We start from the raw sequence: 16,152 nt of genomic DNA on the forward strand, positions 1-16,152 counted from the left end.
GTAAAGAAAGCAGATGTTTGTAAGAAAACTATTTTTAGCATTGAAAATCCCCTGGAAAGGGGTGGTGCACCATTCCCAGAGATACTGCAATACCGGGTCGATGCGTGGAGTGGACGGAGCAAGCCCCTATTCCATCTCCCTGCTCCAAAAATCAATTTAATATATGGTCCCCAGATAAGGGACGTATCAGATATTAAACTGATAAGAACAGATTTTTTTTTTTTTGTAAAAATATACTTTATTCATAAAATATCTTCAATCACATTCCAAACCATTTCAAAAACAACATTACAAGGGTACAATCCAGGTTAAACTTTTACAAAATGTATCACCAGGTGCATCAGTACAAACAATAAGAACAGATTTTTTTTTTTTTTGTAAAAATATACTTTATTCATAAAATATCTTCAATCACATTCCAAACCATTTCAAAAACAACATTACAAGGGTACAATCCAGGTTAAACTTTTACAAAATGTATCACCAGGTGCATCAGTACAAACAATATTACAATCATTTACAGCCTTTCATTTTGATCTGTACAGCCCGAGGGGCTCTAAACAGTTCCCAGTCTCTCGGTGCGCTGTGGCAGAAAGGTCTTAGACAGCGACCCTTCCCCATTGCGCCTTTGCGGCAGCTGCCCCAAGCTTTAGTGCGTCCCTCAGCACGTAGTCCTGGACTTTGGATTGTGCCAGTCCGCAACAATCGGTCGGGGACAACTCTTTGTGCTGGAAGACCAACAAGTTTCGGGCAGACCAAAGCGCCTCTTTCACCGAGTTGATGATCCTCCAGCTGCAGTCGATGTTTGTCTCGGTGTGTGTCCCTGGGAACAGCCCGTAGAGCACAGAGTCCTGTGTCACAGAACTGCTCGGGATGAACCTCGACAGCAACCACTGCATCTCTCTCCAGACTTTCTTTGCAAAGGCACAATCCACAAGGAGGTGAACAACGGTCTCTTCCCCACCACAGCCACCTCGAGGGCAACGTGCAGAGGGGGTGAGACTCCTGGCGTGTAGGAAGGATCTGACGGGGAGGGCCTTTCTCACCACCAGCCAAGCTACGTCTTGGTGCTTGTTGGAAAGTTCTGGCGATGAGGCATTCTGCCAAATGACTTTGACAGTCTGCTCGGGGAACCATCCCACAGGGTCCACCCTCTCCTTTTCCCTCAGGGCCTCTAGGACATTACGTGCTGACCACTGCCTGATGGACTTGTGGTCAAAGGTGTTTTTCTGCATAAATTTTTCCACCAGGGACAGGTGTTGCTGTACGTGGCGCAGGTCTGGCCCATTCCTCACTCCTGCGCTGTGGCGATCACGCCAGCCATCTTCCGCTTTATCTGGAGGTCAAAAGTTGATCCTGTTTGCAGGGACATGATGTAAAAAAACTCTGGATGAAGGGGGAAAAAACATGCCCAACATCACCCTCATCCTGATGGCCACCTTTGTGTATGGCAGTATCAAGCTGTGTGTAGACCCAAACACCAAGCGTCACTACGTGCTGAGGTTCTACCTGTCCCTGGTGTTGCGAAGGATGGGTCTGGCCACCCTGCCGAGGAACGCTCCAAGTGCCGTATCACCTGCCCCGTGTGGAAAAACTTATGCAGAGAAACACCTTTGTCCGCAAGTCCATCAGGCAGTGGTTAGCACGTATCACCCTAGAGGCCCTGCGGGAAAAGGAGATGGTGGATTCCGGCGGACGGTTCGCCGAACAGACCGTCAGGGTCATTTGGCAGAATGCCTCATCACCAGAACTCTGAAGAGAGTGGCCGTGGTTCTTGTCGAGGTGCATCCCGAGCAGTTCCGTGACACAGGTATGGACTCTGTGCTCCAGGGGCTGTTCCCAGGGACACACGCCGAGACAAACATCAACTACCGCCGGAGGATCCACTCGGTGAAAGACACTCTTTGGCTGTCCGAAACTTGTTGGTCTTCCATTGCAAAGAGTTGGCACATTCCAAGGTCCAGGACTACGTGCTGAGGGACGCACTAAAGTTTGGGGCAAAGGCGTAATGGAGAAAGGTCGCTGTCTACGGTTGCGCTAGATGTGTCGTGTAACTGGCAGGTAATGGAAAATTTCGAGAAACACTCAGTCACAAGGGAGAACACGTGACAGGCATGAGAGACAATCCATGAGTCTTTGTAGCTGAGTTTCCGTGTGAGCAACTAGCTCACAGCGCAGAGGAGTTCTTCGATCGAGGCCTGCTGTATTTTTGTCTTTGCTTTCAGCTTGAGCAGTCAAAGAACAAAGAAGAAAAAAAAGTACAGCACAGGAACAGGCCCTTCGGCCCTCCAAGCCTGCGCCGATCGGTCTGTGGAGCTTGCCAGCTGACCAGGTATGCAGCTAAAGTCCTTCCACATCTACAGGGAAGGCAAAGTCAGCAGCGTTTCTCCCAGAGTGTAGAGAGTCCTTGGAACTCTCTTCCTCGAAAGGTGGTGGAAACAGAGTCTTTGAATATTTTCAAGACAGAGCTGGATAGATTAACAAGGCGGGGTTGGAAGGTTATCGCTGGTAGGCAGGAATGTGGGGTTGAGGTTACAATCGGATCAGCCATGATCTTCTGAGTAGTGGAGCAGGCTCTTGGGGCCCAGTGGCCTACTCCTGCTCCTAAGTTGTATGTTCAGACATGTAGGGGCATTACTTTTTACTGATTCCAGTGCTTCTCCTGCACTGAACCTGGAGAGTACTACGTCAGCTGCTGTTGAGTTGTTTCCTGATGCCCTGCTTTCTTTTGTACGAGCTGTCTAGCATCCTCGTTTATGGGCTTCCTTTGCTTGGCATTGGGCCTTCTTTTGGGCTGACTGTTGGTCTATTTCCTTTACGGGATGTCAGCATGACATCACCAGAAGGGAAATGTGTCATGTTATGAAGTCACAGTAAATAAGTCCAATGCATTATATCATTATAATAACACAAGATGATGATCAGCAGTGAGAAGGCAGGTGGCAGCAAGGATAAGTACAGGTACGACACAGCGAACAGCCTTAGATCCTGTTAAAATGTTGAAAATGTTTCTCCCCTTCTCGAAGATTATTTCCTTCAAAATTTTAGAAATCTTTCAGCTTCAACCAGAAGTCACACACAAGCCAAACAACAAAACCACCTGCGTGCACAGCACAGCACACCATCTGCCAGCCTGCAATGATGTCGGCTCTCTTTTAATCACCTTTTCCCCTCCCATCAGTCCTATTCAGCAGGCAAGCAAAGGAGCGCAGAAAATACATCTGCACGGCTGTTTCTAACTTCTAGAAAGGGAACAGCCTTATCCTAGGAAAGTGAAAAATACCTATACTGTCACAAAGTGATGAACTTGAACTGCAAAACACCACGCTTACCTGAGCTTGTGTCACAGTTTTTGCTGTCTATCTCAGCCAGTATTCTCAGTCGTCCATCCTGGCTTCTTGCTCTCTCTGCAGCTTTCAGATGCCTCCCCTTGGCCGGCCTCAGTGCTCGGTGATAGATCAGCGCTCGGTATTATTTCTGTCCTCAGTGGTAACTGCTAGGGGAGAAAGGCTTGACTTTTTCAATCACCTTTTACCTCAGTAAAATCCAAGTAGAACCTAAAGTGGCAATGCTTCTCCCTCTCAGCACCCAACATGTCTTGCCTTTTCTTCAGGATGGATTTGAGGAAGCACTACAGTTGCTGCCTGGCTGCCATTTCAAGTACAGAGACAAGGGGCAGCCCCATGACCCCTCCCCCGACTCCTGCACAATATGCAAATGTAGCACATTGTCTGAGTGCAATTTGGGAGCTGAAGACGGTTTCACAGTGGGATACAAGATATGAGGAGAGGTTTCCTCACAGACACACCGCCACATAAGCCCCTTTAAATTTGCGCGGCTGTGCAAAAAGTTTAATGGGCCCGCACACTTAAACAAATCGGTCACGCACTGTAATGACTCGCCTCATTCAGTTCAACAGAAATTAGGATCATGTTTTTAACCTGTGCCCTAGTTTTAAAATATTTTGTGTTCCATATTTACTTTCTCAATTTGTTATTAATTTACTTTACATTGCTTTATATTCTATTTTGTCTTGGACATGCATCACGGTTCGTTCAATCTCACTGGTTAAGAAAATTAAAATATTTAGTTTGATCAGGGTCTTACACTTGTCAAGAGGAGCCCTTTCAAATACTGGCCTGCTTTTGGAGGCCTGAAGTCACTGGAGCTGCACAAGTCAAGACGACTGAAGGCCTGATTCGCTGTGTAATATACTTTGCAGCATCTTGTTGCACTAGCAGGCAGGAAGGAGTTTTCAGCAATGCAGTTTAAAGGCTTGATACACTAAGTACACTTTCATTTCAGGTTTGTCATTTCAGGACGCTGCGTGTTTTTTTGCTCTGTTTTCTGACTCTGAAATTCTAATTCAGACTGTGGAGAAGAGCTGTTGTTGCTGCTGTTGGTTTTCTTTGTAACTGTTGTCGTTTTTTTGTGGAAAAATATACCTTATCCATAAAATATCTGAAAGAACATTACAAAACATTTCAAAATGGCCATCGCAAAAAGTGCAATCATATTCCAGTTTTTCAAATAGATCATGTCGCACCCTGCGACGCTTCAATACGATCAATGAACATTACAGACATTTCAACATGCTCATTACAGGCAGTCAGACAGTGCAATAGTATTCAAGTTATCTACATAGATCATGTTGCACTCTGAGGTGCTTCAATACAATTGTGATAAATGTAATATTCACTGCATACATTCAATGTGAGTCTTTCAGGCCGAGGGGTCCATACCTTTCCCAGTCCCTCGGTGCACTATGGCTGAAAGGTCTTAGACAGCGACCGTTCCCCACTGCGCATTTGTGGCGGCTGCCCCAAGCTTTAGTGCGTCCCTCAGCACGTAGTCCTCGGCCTTGGAATGTGCCAGCCAGTCTGCAACACTCTGCTGGGGACAACTCATCGCACTGGAAGACCAACAAGTTTCGGGCAGACCAAAGAGCGTCTTTCACCGAGTAGATGATCCTCCACCTGCTTGTCTCGATGTGCGTCCCTGTCCCTGGGATCAACACGTAGAGCACAGAGACCTGTGTCACAGAACTGCTTGGGATGAACCGCGACAAAAACCACGGCAACTCTCTGCAGACCTTCTTTGCAAACGCACATTCCACAAAGAGGTGAACAACGGTCTCGTCCCCACGACAGCCACCTCGAGGTCAACATGCAGAGAGGGTGAGACTTCAGGAAGGATCTGACGGGGAGGGCATTTCTCACCACCAGCCAAGCTACGTCTTGGTGCTTGTTGGAAAGTTCTGGAGACGAGGCATTCTGCCAAACGACTTTGACAGTCTGCTCGGGGAAACATCGCACAGGATCCACCATCTCCTTTCCCCGCAGGGCCTATAGGACGTTACGTGCCGACCACTGCCTGATGGACTTGGGGTCAAAGGTGTTTTTCTGCATAAAGTTTTCCACCAGGGACAGGTGGTACGGCACGGTCCAACTACTTGGAGCGTTCCGCGGCAGCGTGGCCACACCCATCCTTCGCTAAACCGGGGACAGGTAGAACCTCAGCACGTAGTGACACCTGGTGTTTGCGTACCGAGGGTCTACGCACAGCTTGATACAGCCGCACACAAAGGTGGCCATCAGTGTGAGGGCGATGTTGGGCACGTTTATTCCCCCTTTATCTAGAGGCTTATACAGCGCGTCCCTGCGGACACGATCCATTTTCGACCTCCAGATAAAGCGGAAGATGGCTCGGGTGATCGCCGTCGCGCAGCAGTCTGGAATGGGCCAGACCTGCGCCATGTACAGCAACAGCGAGAGTGCCTCACACCTGATGACCAGGTTCTTACCCGCAACGGAGAGGAAGCGTCGCTCCCAGATTCCCAGTTTCCTTTTCACCATAGACACTGGATCCTTCCAGTTTCTAACGCATACCCCGGTCCCTCCGAACCATATCCCCAGCACCTTCAGGCCGTCAGCACTGACGGTGAAGGGGACAAAGGATCGGTCAGCCCAGTTCCCAAAGAACACGGCCTCGCTCTTCCCACGATTTACCTTGGCTCCCGAGTCCAGTTCGAACTGGTCGCAGATGTGGATCAGTCTGCACACCGACAGCGGATCAGAACAGAAGACGGCGACATCGTCCATGTACAGGGAGGCTTTGATCTGAGTGCCTCCACTGCCTGGGATCGTAACTCCTCTAATGCCCGGATCCTTCCTGATGGACTCAGCAAAGAACAGGCGAGAGAGGACAGCCCTGCCTGACTCCAGATTTAATTGGAAAGCTATCTGATTCCCACCCATTGATTGAGACTGCGCTACTGATGTTAGTGTAGAGTAGGATCCAACTGGATCCAATTGCGAATTCCCTCCCCAAACCCCATTTTGAGAGCACATCCACCATGTAGGTGTGCGATATTCTGTCAAAGGCTTTCTCCTAATCCAGGCTGATGAGGCAGGTGTCCACACCCCTGTCCTGCACATAGGCAATCGTATCCCTGAGCAGCGCCAGGCTGTCAGAGATCTTCCTGCCCGGCACAGTGCAGGTCTGGTCAGGGTGTATCACCAATTCCAGAGCGGATTTGACCCGATTGGCGATGACCTTGGACAGAATCTTATAGTCCACATTCAACAGTGAAATGGGTCGCCAATTTCTAATTTCCTCCCTTTCTTCCTTGTGCTTGTACATGAGGGTGATGATGCCTTTCCTCATGGATTCTGACATACTGCCGGCCAGGAGCATACTCTCGTACACCCCTAGCAGGTCTGGGCCCATCCAGTCCCACAGAGCCCAATACAACTCCGCCGGCAAGCCGTCGCTTCTGGGGAGATTTACTCTTCTCGAAGGACTCAAGGGCCTAAGTCAGTTCGTCAGGAGTTCGCGGTTTGTCCAGCCTCTCCCGTGTACTGTCGCCTAAGACCTCCGTGATAGAGGACAAGGAGGACTGGGAGGCCGTGCTGTCCGTCGGCTTCACGTCATAAAATCCGGCATAAAAGGATTTGCTGATCCTCAAAATGTCGGACTGCGCTGACTTTACTGATCTGTCTTCTTCATTCAGGCTGCTGAACACAGAGCTCTCTCTCTGTTCCTTTTGGAAGAAGAAACGTGAGCACGTCTCATCCTGCTCCACGGAGCGGACTCTGGAACGGAAGATGTTCTTGGAGGCAAAGGATGCGAGGCTTGCTGGCTCTTCACCTCTTGGAGTTCTTCCTTGACATCGACCCCCACCGACTGCAGCCGGAGCAGATTCTGCATCTTTTTCTGGAGTCGGGACATTTCCCTCTCTTCCTTTCTAGCTTTCTGGATGCTTTTGAGGATGAAAAACCTCTTGGTGTTTCCCTTGATCGCTTCCCACCAGTGTGTCAGGGACTCAAAGAGGGGTTTCATGGTTCTCCAACCTTCATAAGCCCTCTTGAGCTCCTCAATGTTCTCTGGGGTCAGCAGTTGCACGAATAGCTTCCATGCCCCCCTGCCCACCCTCAGGTCCTTCTCCAAGTGGCAGTCCGCCAGTAGGATGCAGTGGTCAGAGAAGAACACCGGCTTGACCTCGGTGGATCTGACTGTGAATGCACGGGACACAAAGAGGAAGTCTATCCTGGAACGAATGGACCCGTCTGGCCGCGACCAGGTGTATCTACGCTGCGCTCCGTCTGCAGGGTTGCTGAAGACGTCGTGCAGCTTGGCATCCTTAACTGTTTCCATCAGGGATCTGGACGTAGCGTCCAATCTGCTTCCGGCCCTGCCGGATCGTCCAGCCGCATCGATGATGCAGTTGAAGTCCCCGCCCAGAATGACCGGCCTGGAGGTCGCCAGCAGCAGTGGGAGCTGCTGAAAAACCTCCAGCCGCTCAGCTCCTTGTGACGGGCCATACACGTTAATTAACCGGAGTGGAGCGTTCTTGTACATTACGTCTGCTACGAGGAGTCGCCCGCCCACCACCTCCTTGACCTCGGAGACGGTGAAGTTGCCTCCCCGCAGCAGAATACCCAGGCCGGAGGAACGAGAGTCGTTTCCGCCCGACCAGATCGATGGCCCGTGGGACCACCACCGTGACCATTGCCTGTAGGAGCTGAACTGGATAACCTCACTTATCCACGTTAAACTCCATCTGCCAAATTTTGGCCCATTCACCTAACCTGTCCATATCCATTTGTAAATTTCTCATTTCTTCACTGCAACTTACTTTCCCACCTATTTTGGTGTCATCTGCAAATTTAGCTATGGTACCTTCTACTCCTGAATCCAAGTAAATAGTTGGGGCCCAAGGACCGAACCCTGTGGCACCCCACTAGTTACAGCTTGCCATCCACAAAAGACCCATTTATCCTGACTCTCTGCTTTCTGTTGGTTAGCCAAAGCTCTATCCAAGCAAATATATTACCCTTAGCTGCGTGTGATCTTATCTTGTGTATTAATCTTTTGTGCGGCACCTTATCAAATGCCTTCTGGAAGTCCAGACATACTACATCTACAGGATCGCCATTATCCACTTTGCTTGTCACATCTTCAAAGAACTCTAGCAATTTAGTCAAACACGATTTAGTCTTCATAAAGCCATGCTGACTCTGATGGATTGCATTTTGACTTGCATTTTAGGAGGGTAGTGAAGGCATTGGAGAGAGTGCAGAAGAGGTTTACGAGTTTGGTTCCAGGGGCGAGGAAGTTGAGTTATGAAGTAAGATTGGAGAAGTTGGGACTGTATTCCTTGGGGAAAAGAAGTCTGAGAGGAGACTTGATAGAGGTATTGAAAATCATGAGGTATCTGGAGAGAGTAGATAGGGAGAAACTGCTTGCACCGATGAAAGGATCGAGAAGGAGCGGGCACAGGTTTAAAGTAACTAGCAGAAGAAGCAAAAGTGATAGGAGCAGCGAGTGGTCAGGGTCTGGAATGCACCGCCTGATAGCGTGGCGGAGGCAGGTTCAATTGAAGAGGGAATGAGATGATTATTTGAAAAGAAAGCATGTGCTGGGTTACGTGGAGAAGGCAGGAGAATGGCACGAAGTGAAATGTTCATTGGGAGAGCTGGTGCAGTCACGACGGGCGGAATGGGCTCCTTGTGCAGCGTAAGGATTGTGTGAACGTGGATGTAGACGTTTCCGAGTAGCTGTGTAAAGTGTGTGAGCTTTGAGGTGTGAGTTTTGACTGTTGCTGTATCAGCAGCAGCAGCAGCAGCGGGCGGGAGCGGCAGCAGAGAGCTGGTTGAAAGTGTTGTGAGGCGAAAGGTGCAGCTGAGAGAGTGTTTGAGAGGTGTATTTGCAAGTGAAAGATGTTTTTGTATGAGTGAGGTAGAGTGTTTGTGAGATGAGAGTGGTGTCTGTGAGCGTTGGGTGAGCGTGCGTGTTTTTTGTGTGTAGATGGTGCGGGTGAGTGAGAAAGAAAGAAAGTTGTGTTTTGAAAGATGTGCATGTTGAAAAGTAAAGAAAGCAGATGTTTGTAAGAAAACTATTTTTAGCATTGAAAATCCCCTGGAAAGGGGTGGTGCACCATTCCCAGAGATACTGCAATACCGGGTCGATGCGTGGAGTGGACGGAGCAAGCCCCTATTCCATCTCCCTGCTCCAAAAATCAATTTAATATATGGTCCCCAGATAAGGGACGTATCAGATATTAAACTGATAAGAACAGATTTTTTTTTTTTTTTTGTAAAAATATACTTTATTCATAAAATATCTTCAATCACATTCCAAAACATTTCAAAAACAACATTACAAGGGTACAATCCAGGTTAAACTTTTACAAAATGTATCACCAGGTGCATCAGTACAAACAATAAGAACAGATTTTTTTTTTTTTTTTTGTAAAAATATACTTTATTCATAAAATATCTTCAATCACATTCCAAACCATTTCAAAAACAACATTACAAGGGTACAATCCAGGTTAAACTTTTACAAAATGTATCACCAGGTGCATCAGTACAAACAATATTACAATCATTTACAGCCTTTCATTTTGATCTGTACAGCCCGAGGGGCTCTAAACAGTTCCCAGTCTCTCGGTGCGCTGTGGTAGAAAGGTCTTAGACAGCGACCCTTCCCCATTGCGCCTTTGCGGCAGCTGCCCCAAGCTTTAGTGCGTCCCTCAGCACGTAGTCCTGGACTTTGGATTGTGCCAGTCCGCAACAATCGGTCGGGGACAACTCTTTGTGCTGGAAGACCAACAAGTTTCGGGCAGACCAAAACGCCTCTTTCACCGAGTTGATGATCCTCCAGCTGCAGTCGATGTTTGTCTCGGTGTGTGTCCCTGGGAACAGCCCGTAGAGCACAGAGTCCTGTGTCACAGAACTGCTCGGGATGAACCTCGACAGCAACCACTGCATCTCTCTCCAGACTTTCTTTGCAAAGGCACAATCCACAAGGAGGTGAACAACGGTCTCTTCCCCACCACAGCCACCTCGAGGGCAACGTGCAGAGGGGGTGAGCCTCCTGGCGTGTAGGAAGGATCTGACGGGGAGGGCCTTTCTCACCACCAGCCAAGCTACGTCTTGGTGTTTGTTGGAAAGTTCTGGCGATGAGGCATTCTGCCAAATGACTTTGACAGTCTGCTCGGGGAACCATCCCACAGGGTCCACCCTCTCCTTTTCCCTCAGGGCCTCTAGGACGTTACGTGCTGACCACTGCCTGATGGACTTGTGGTCAAAGGTGTTTTTCTGCATAAATTTTTCCACCAGGGACAGGTGTTGCTGTACGTGGCGCAGGTCTGGCCCATTCCTCACTCCTGCGCTGTGGCGATCACGCCAGCCATCTTCCGCTTTATCTGGAGGTCAAAAGTTGATCCTGTTTGCAGGGACATGATGTAAAAAAACTCTGGATGAAGGGGGAAAAAACATGCCCAACATCACCCTCATCCTGATGGCCACCTTTGTGTATGGCAGTATCAAGCTGTGTGTAGACCCAAACACCAAGCGTCACTACGTGCTGAGGTTCTACCTGTCCCTGGTGTTGCGAAGGATGGGTCTGGCCACCCTGCCGAGGAACGCTCCAAGTGCCGTATCACCTGCCCCGTGTGGAAAAACTTATGCAGAGAAACACCTTTGTCCGCAAGTCCATCAGGCAGTGGTTAGCACGTATCACCCTAGAGGCCCTGCGGGAAAAGGAGATGGTGGATTCCGGCGGACGGTTCGCCGAACAGACCGTCAGGGTCATTTGGCAGAATGCCTCATCACCAGAACTCTGAAGAGAGTGGCCGTGGTTCTTGTCGAGGTGCATCCCGAGCAGTTCCGTGACACAGGTATGGACTCTGTGCTCCAGGGGCTGTTCCCAGGGACACACGCCGAGACAAACATCAACTACCGCCGGAGGATCCACTCGGTGAAAGACACTCTTTGGCTGTCCGAAACTTGTTGGTCTTCCATTGCAAAGAGTTGGCACATTCCAAGGTCCAGGACTACGTGCTGAGGGACGCACTAAAGTTTGGGGCAAAGGCGTAATGGAGAAAGGTCGCTGTCTACGGTTGCGCTAGATGTGTCGTGTAACTGGCAGGTAATGGAAAATTTCGAGAAACACTCAGTCACAAGGGAGAACACGTGACAGGCATGAGAGACAATCCATGAGTCTTTGTAGCTGAGTTTCCGTGTGAGCAACTAGCTCACAGCGCAGAGGAGTTCTTCGATCGAGGCCTGCTGTATTTTTGTCTTTGCTTTCAGCTTGAGCAGTCAAAGAACAAAGAAGAAAAAAAAGTACAGCACAGGAACAGGCCCTTCGGCCCTCCAAGCCTGCGCCGATCGGTCTGTGGAGCTTGCCAGCTGACCAGGTATGCAGCTAAAGTCCTTCCACATCTACAGGGAAGGCAAAGTCAGCAGCGTTTCTCCCAGAGTGTAGAGAGTCCTTGGAACTCTCTTCCTCGAAAGGTGGTGGAAACAGAGTCTTTGAATATTTTCAAGACAGAGCTGGATAGATTAACAAGGCGGGGTTGGAAGGTTATCGCTGGTAGGCAGGAATGTGGGGTTGAGGTTACAATCGGATCAGCCATGATCTTCTGAGTAGTGGAGCAGGCTCTTGGGGCCCAGTGGCCTACTCCTGCTCCTAAGTTGTATGTTCAGACATGTAGGGGCATTACTTTTTACTGATTCCAGTGCTTCTCCTGCACTGAACCTGGAGAGTACTACGTCAGCTGCTGTTGAGTTGTTTCCTGATGCCCTGCTTTCTTTTGTACGAGCTGTCTAGCATCCTCGTTTATGGGCTTCCTTTGCTTGGCATTGGGCCTTCTTTTGGGCTGACTGTTGGTCTATTTCCTTTACGGGATGTCAGCATGACATCACCAGAAGGGAAATGTGTCATGTTATGAAGTCACAGTAAATAAGTCCAATGCATTATATCATTATAATAACACAAGATGATGATCAGCAGTGAGAAGGCAGGTGGCAGCAAGGATAAGTACAGGTACGACACAGCGAACAGCCTTAGATCCTGTTAAAATGTTGAAAATGTTTCTCCCCTTCTCGAAGATTATTTCCTTCAAAATTTTAGAAATCTTTCAGCTTCAACCAGAAGTCACACACAAGCCAAACAACAAAACCACCTGCGTGCACAGCACAGCACACCATCTGCCAGCCTGCAATGATGTCGGCTCTCTTTTAATCACCTTTTCCCCTCCCATCAGTCCTATTCAGCAGGCAAGCAAAGGAGCGCAGAAAATACATCTGCACGGCTGTTTCTAACTTCTAGAAAGGGAACAGCCTTATCCTAGGAAAGTGAAAAATACCTATACTGTCACAAAGTGATGAACTTGAACTGCAAAACACCACGCTTACCTGAGCTTGTGTCACAGTTTTTGCTGTCTATCTCAGCCAGTATTCTCAGTCGTCCATCCTGGCTTCTTGCTCTCTCTGCAGCTTTCAGATGCCTCCCCTTGGCCGGCCTCAGTGCTCGGTGATAGATCAGCGCTCGGTATTATTTCTGTCCTCAGTGGTAACTGCTAGGGGAGAAAGGCTTGACTTTTTCAATCACCTTTTACCTCAGTAAAATCCAAGTAGAACCTAAAGTGGCAATGCTTCTCCCTCTCAGCACCCAACATGTCTTGCCTTTTCTTCAGGTTGGATTTGAGGAAGCACTACAGTTGCTGCCTGGCTGCCATTTCAAGTACAGAGACAAGGGGCAGCCCCATGACCCCTCCCCCGACTCCTGCACAATATGCAAATGTAGCACATTGTCTGAGTGCAATTTGGGAGCTGAAGACGATTTCACAGTGGGATACAAGATATGAGGAGAGGTTTCCTCACAGACACACCGCCACATAAGCCCCTTTAAATTTGCGCGGCTGTGCAAAAAGTTTAATGGGCCCGCACACTTAAACAAATCGGTCACGCACTGTAATGACTCGCCTCATTCAGTTCAACAGAAATTAGGATCATGTTTTTAACCTGTGCCCTAGTTTTAAAATATTTTGTGTTCCATATTTACTTTCTCAATTTGTTATTAATTTACTTTACATTGCTTTATATTCTATTTTGTCTTGGACATGCATCACGGTTCGTTCAATCTCACTGGTTAAGAAAATTAAAATATTTAGTTTGATCAGGGTCTTACACTTGTCAAGAGGAGCCCTTTCAAATACTGGCCTGCTTTTGGAGGCCTGAAGTCACTGGAGCTGCACAAGTCAAGACGACTGAAGGCCTGATTCGCTGTGTAATATACTTTGCAGCATCTTGTTGCACTAGCAGGCAGGAAGGAGTTTTCAGCAATGCAGTTTAAAGGCTTGATACACTAAGTACACTTTCATTTCAGGTTTGTCATTTCAGGACGCTGCGTGTTTTTTTGCTCTGTTTTCTGACTCTGAAATTCTAATTCAGACTGTGGAGAAGAGCTGTTGTTGCTGCTGTTGGTTTTCTTTGTAACTGTTGTCGTTTTTTTGTGGAAAAATATACCTTATCCATAAAATATCTGAAAGAACATTACAAAACATTTCAAAATGGCCATCGCAAAAAGTGCAATCATATTCCAGTTTTTCAAATAGATCATGTCGCACCCTGCGACGCTTCAATACGATCAATGAACATTACAGACATTTCAACATGCTCATTACAGGCAGTCAGACAGTGCAATAGTATTCAAGTTATCTACATAGATCATGTTGCACTCTGAGGTGCTTCAATACAATTGTGATAAATGTAATATTCACCGCATACATTCAATGTGAGTCTTTCAGGCCGAGGGGTCCATACCTTTCCCAGTCCCTCGGTGCACTATGGCTGAAAGGTCTTAGACAGCGACCGTTCCCCACTGCGCATTTGTGGCGGCTGCCCCAAGCTTTAGTGCGTCCCTCAGCACGTAGTCCTCGGCCTTGGAATGTGCCAGCCAGTCTGCAACACTCTGCTGGGGACAACTCATTGCACTGGAAGACCAACAAGTTTCGGGCAGACCAAAGAGCGTCTTTCACCGAGTAGATGATCCTCCACCTGCTTGTCTCGATGTGCGTCCCTGTCCCTGGGATCAACACGTAGAGCACAGAGACCTGTGTCACAGAACTGCTTGGGATGAACCGCGACAAAAACCACGGCAACTCTCTGCAGACCTTCTTTGCAAACGCACATTCCACAAAGAGGTGAACAACGGTCTCGTCCCCACGACAGCCACCTCGAGGTCAACATGCAGAGAGGGTGAGACTTCAGGAAGGATCTGACGGGGAGGGCATTTCTCACCACCAGCCAAGCTACGTCTTGGTGCTTGTTGGAAAGTTCTGGAGACGAGGCATTCTGCCAAACGACTTTGACAGTCTGCTCGGGGAAACATCGCACAGGATCCACCATCTCCTTTCCCCGCAGGGCCTATAGGACGTTACGTGCCGACCACTGCCTGATGGACTTGGGGTCAAAGGTGTTTTTCTGCATAAAGTTTTCCACCAGGGACAGGTGGTACGGCACGGTCCAACTACTTGGAGCGTTCCGCGGCAGCGTGGCCACACCCATCCTTCGCTAAACCGGGGACAGGTAGAACCTCAGCACGTAGTGACACCTGGTGTTTGCGTACCGAGGGTCTACGCACAGCTTGATACAGCCGCACACAAAGGTGGCCATCAGTGTGAGGGCGATGTTGGGCACGTTTATTCCCCCTTTATCTAGAGGCTTATACAGCGCGTCCCTGCGGACACGATCCATTTTCGACCTCCAGATAAAGCGGAAGATGGCTCGGGTGATCGCCGTCGCGCAGCAGTCTGGAATGGGCCAGACCTGCGCCATGTACAGCAACAGCGAGAGTGCCTCACACCTGATGACCAGGTTCTTACCCGCAACGGAGAGGAAGCGTCGCTCCCAGATTCCCAGTTTCCTTTTCACCATAGACACTGGATCCTTCCAGTTTCTAACGCATACCCCGGTCCCTCCGAACCATATCCCCAGCACCTTCAGGCCGTCAGCACTGACGGTGAAGGGGACAAAGGATCGGTCAGCCCAGTTCCCAAAGAACACGGCCTCGCTCTTCCCACGATTTACCTTGGCTCCCGAGTCCAGTTCGAACTGGTCGCAGATGTGGATCAGTCTGCACACCGACAGCGGATCAGAACAGAAGACGGCGACATCGTCCATGTACAGGGAGGCTTTGATCTGAGTGCCTCCACTGCCTGGGATCGTAACTCCTCTAATGCCCGGATCCTTCCTGATGGACTCAGCAAAGAACAGGCGAGAGAGGACAGCCCTGCCTGACTCCAGATTTAATTGGAAAGCTATCTGATTCCCACCCATTGATTGAGACTGCGCTACTGATGTTAGTGTAGAGTAGGATCCAACTGGATCCAATTGCGAATTCCCTCCCCAAACCCCATTTTGAGAGCACATCCACCATGTAGGTGTGCGATATTCTGTCAAAGGCTTTCTCCTAATCCAGGCTGATGAGGCAGGTGTCCACACCCCTGTCCTGCACATAGGCAATCGTATCCCTGAGCAGCGCCAGGCTGTCAGAGATCTTCCTGCCCGGCACAGTGCAGGTCTGGTCAGGGTGTATCACCAATTCCAGAGCGGATTTGACCCGATTGGCGATGACCTTGGACAGAATCTTATAGTCCACATTCAACAGTGAAATGGGTCGCCAATTTCTAATTTCCTCCCTTTCTTCCTTGTGCTTGTACATGAGGGTGATGATGCCTTTCCTCATGGATTCTGACATACTGCCGGCCAGGAGCATACTCTCGTACACCCCTAGCAGGTCTGGGCCCATCCAGTCCCACAGAGCCCAATACAACTCCGCCGGCAAGCCGTCGCTTCT

At 49.1% G+C, this 16,152-nt stretch overlaps 2 pseudogenes; both read right to left on the minus strand.

The window, feature by feature from the left end:
* Nucleotides 1-59: 59 nt before the first annotated feature.
* On the minus strand, nt 60-235 carry LOC144673755 (U2 spliceosomal RNA; annotated as a pseudogene).
* A 9,193-nt stretch (nt 236-9,428) lies between these two features.
* Nucleotides 9,429-9,607, minus strand: LOC144673749 (U2 spliceosomal RNA; annotated as a pseudogene).
* Nucleotides 9,608-16,152: the final 6,545 nt, after the last annotated feature.

Source organism: Cetorhinus maximus, unplaced genomic scaffold (assembly GCF_964194155.1).
Source record: "Cetorhinus maximus unplaced genomic scaffold, sCetMax3.hap1.1 HAP1_SCAFFOLD_458, whole genome shotgun sequence".
NCBI classification, from domain to species: Eukaryota; Metazoa; Chordata; class Chondrichthyes; order Lamniformes; family Cetorhinidae; genus Cetorhinus; species Cetorhinus maximus.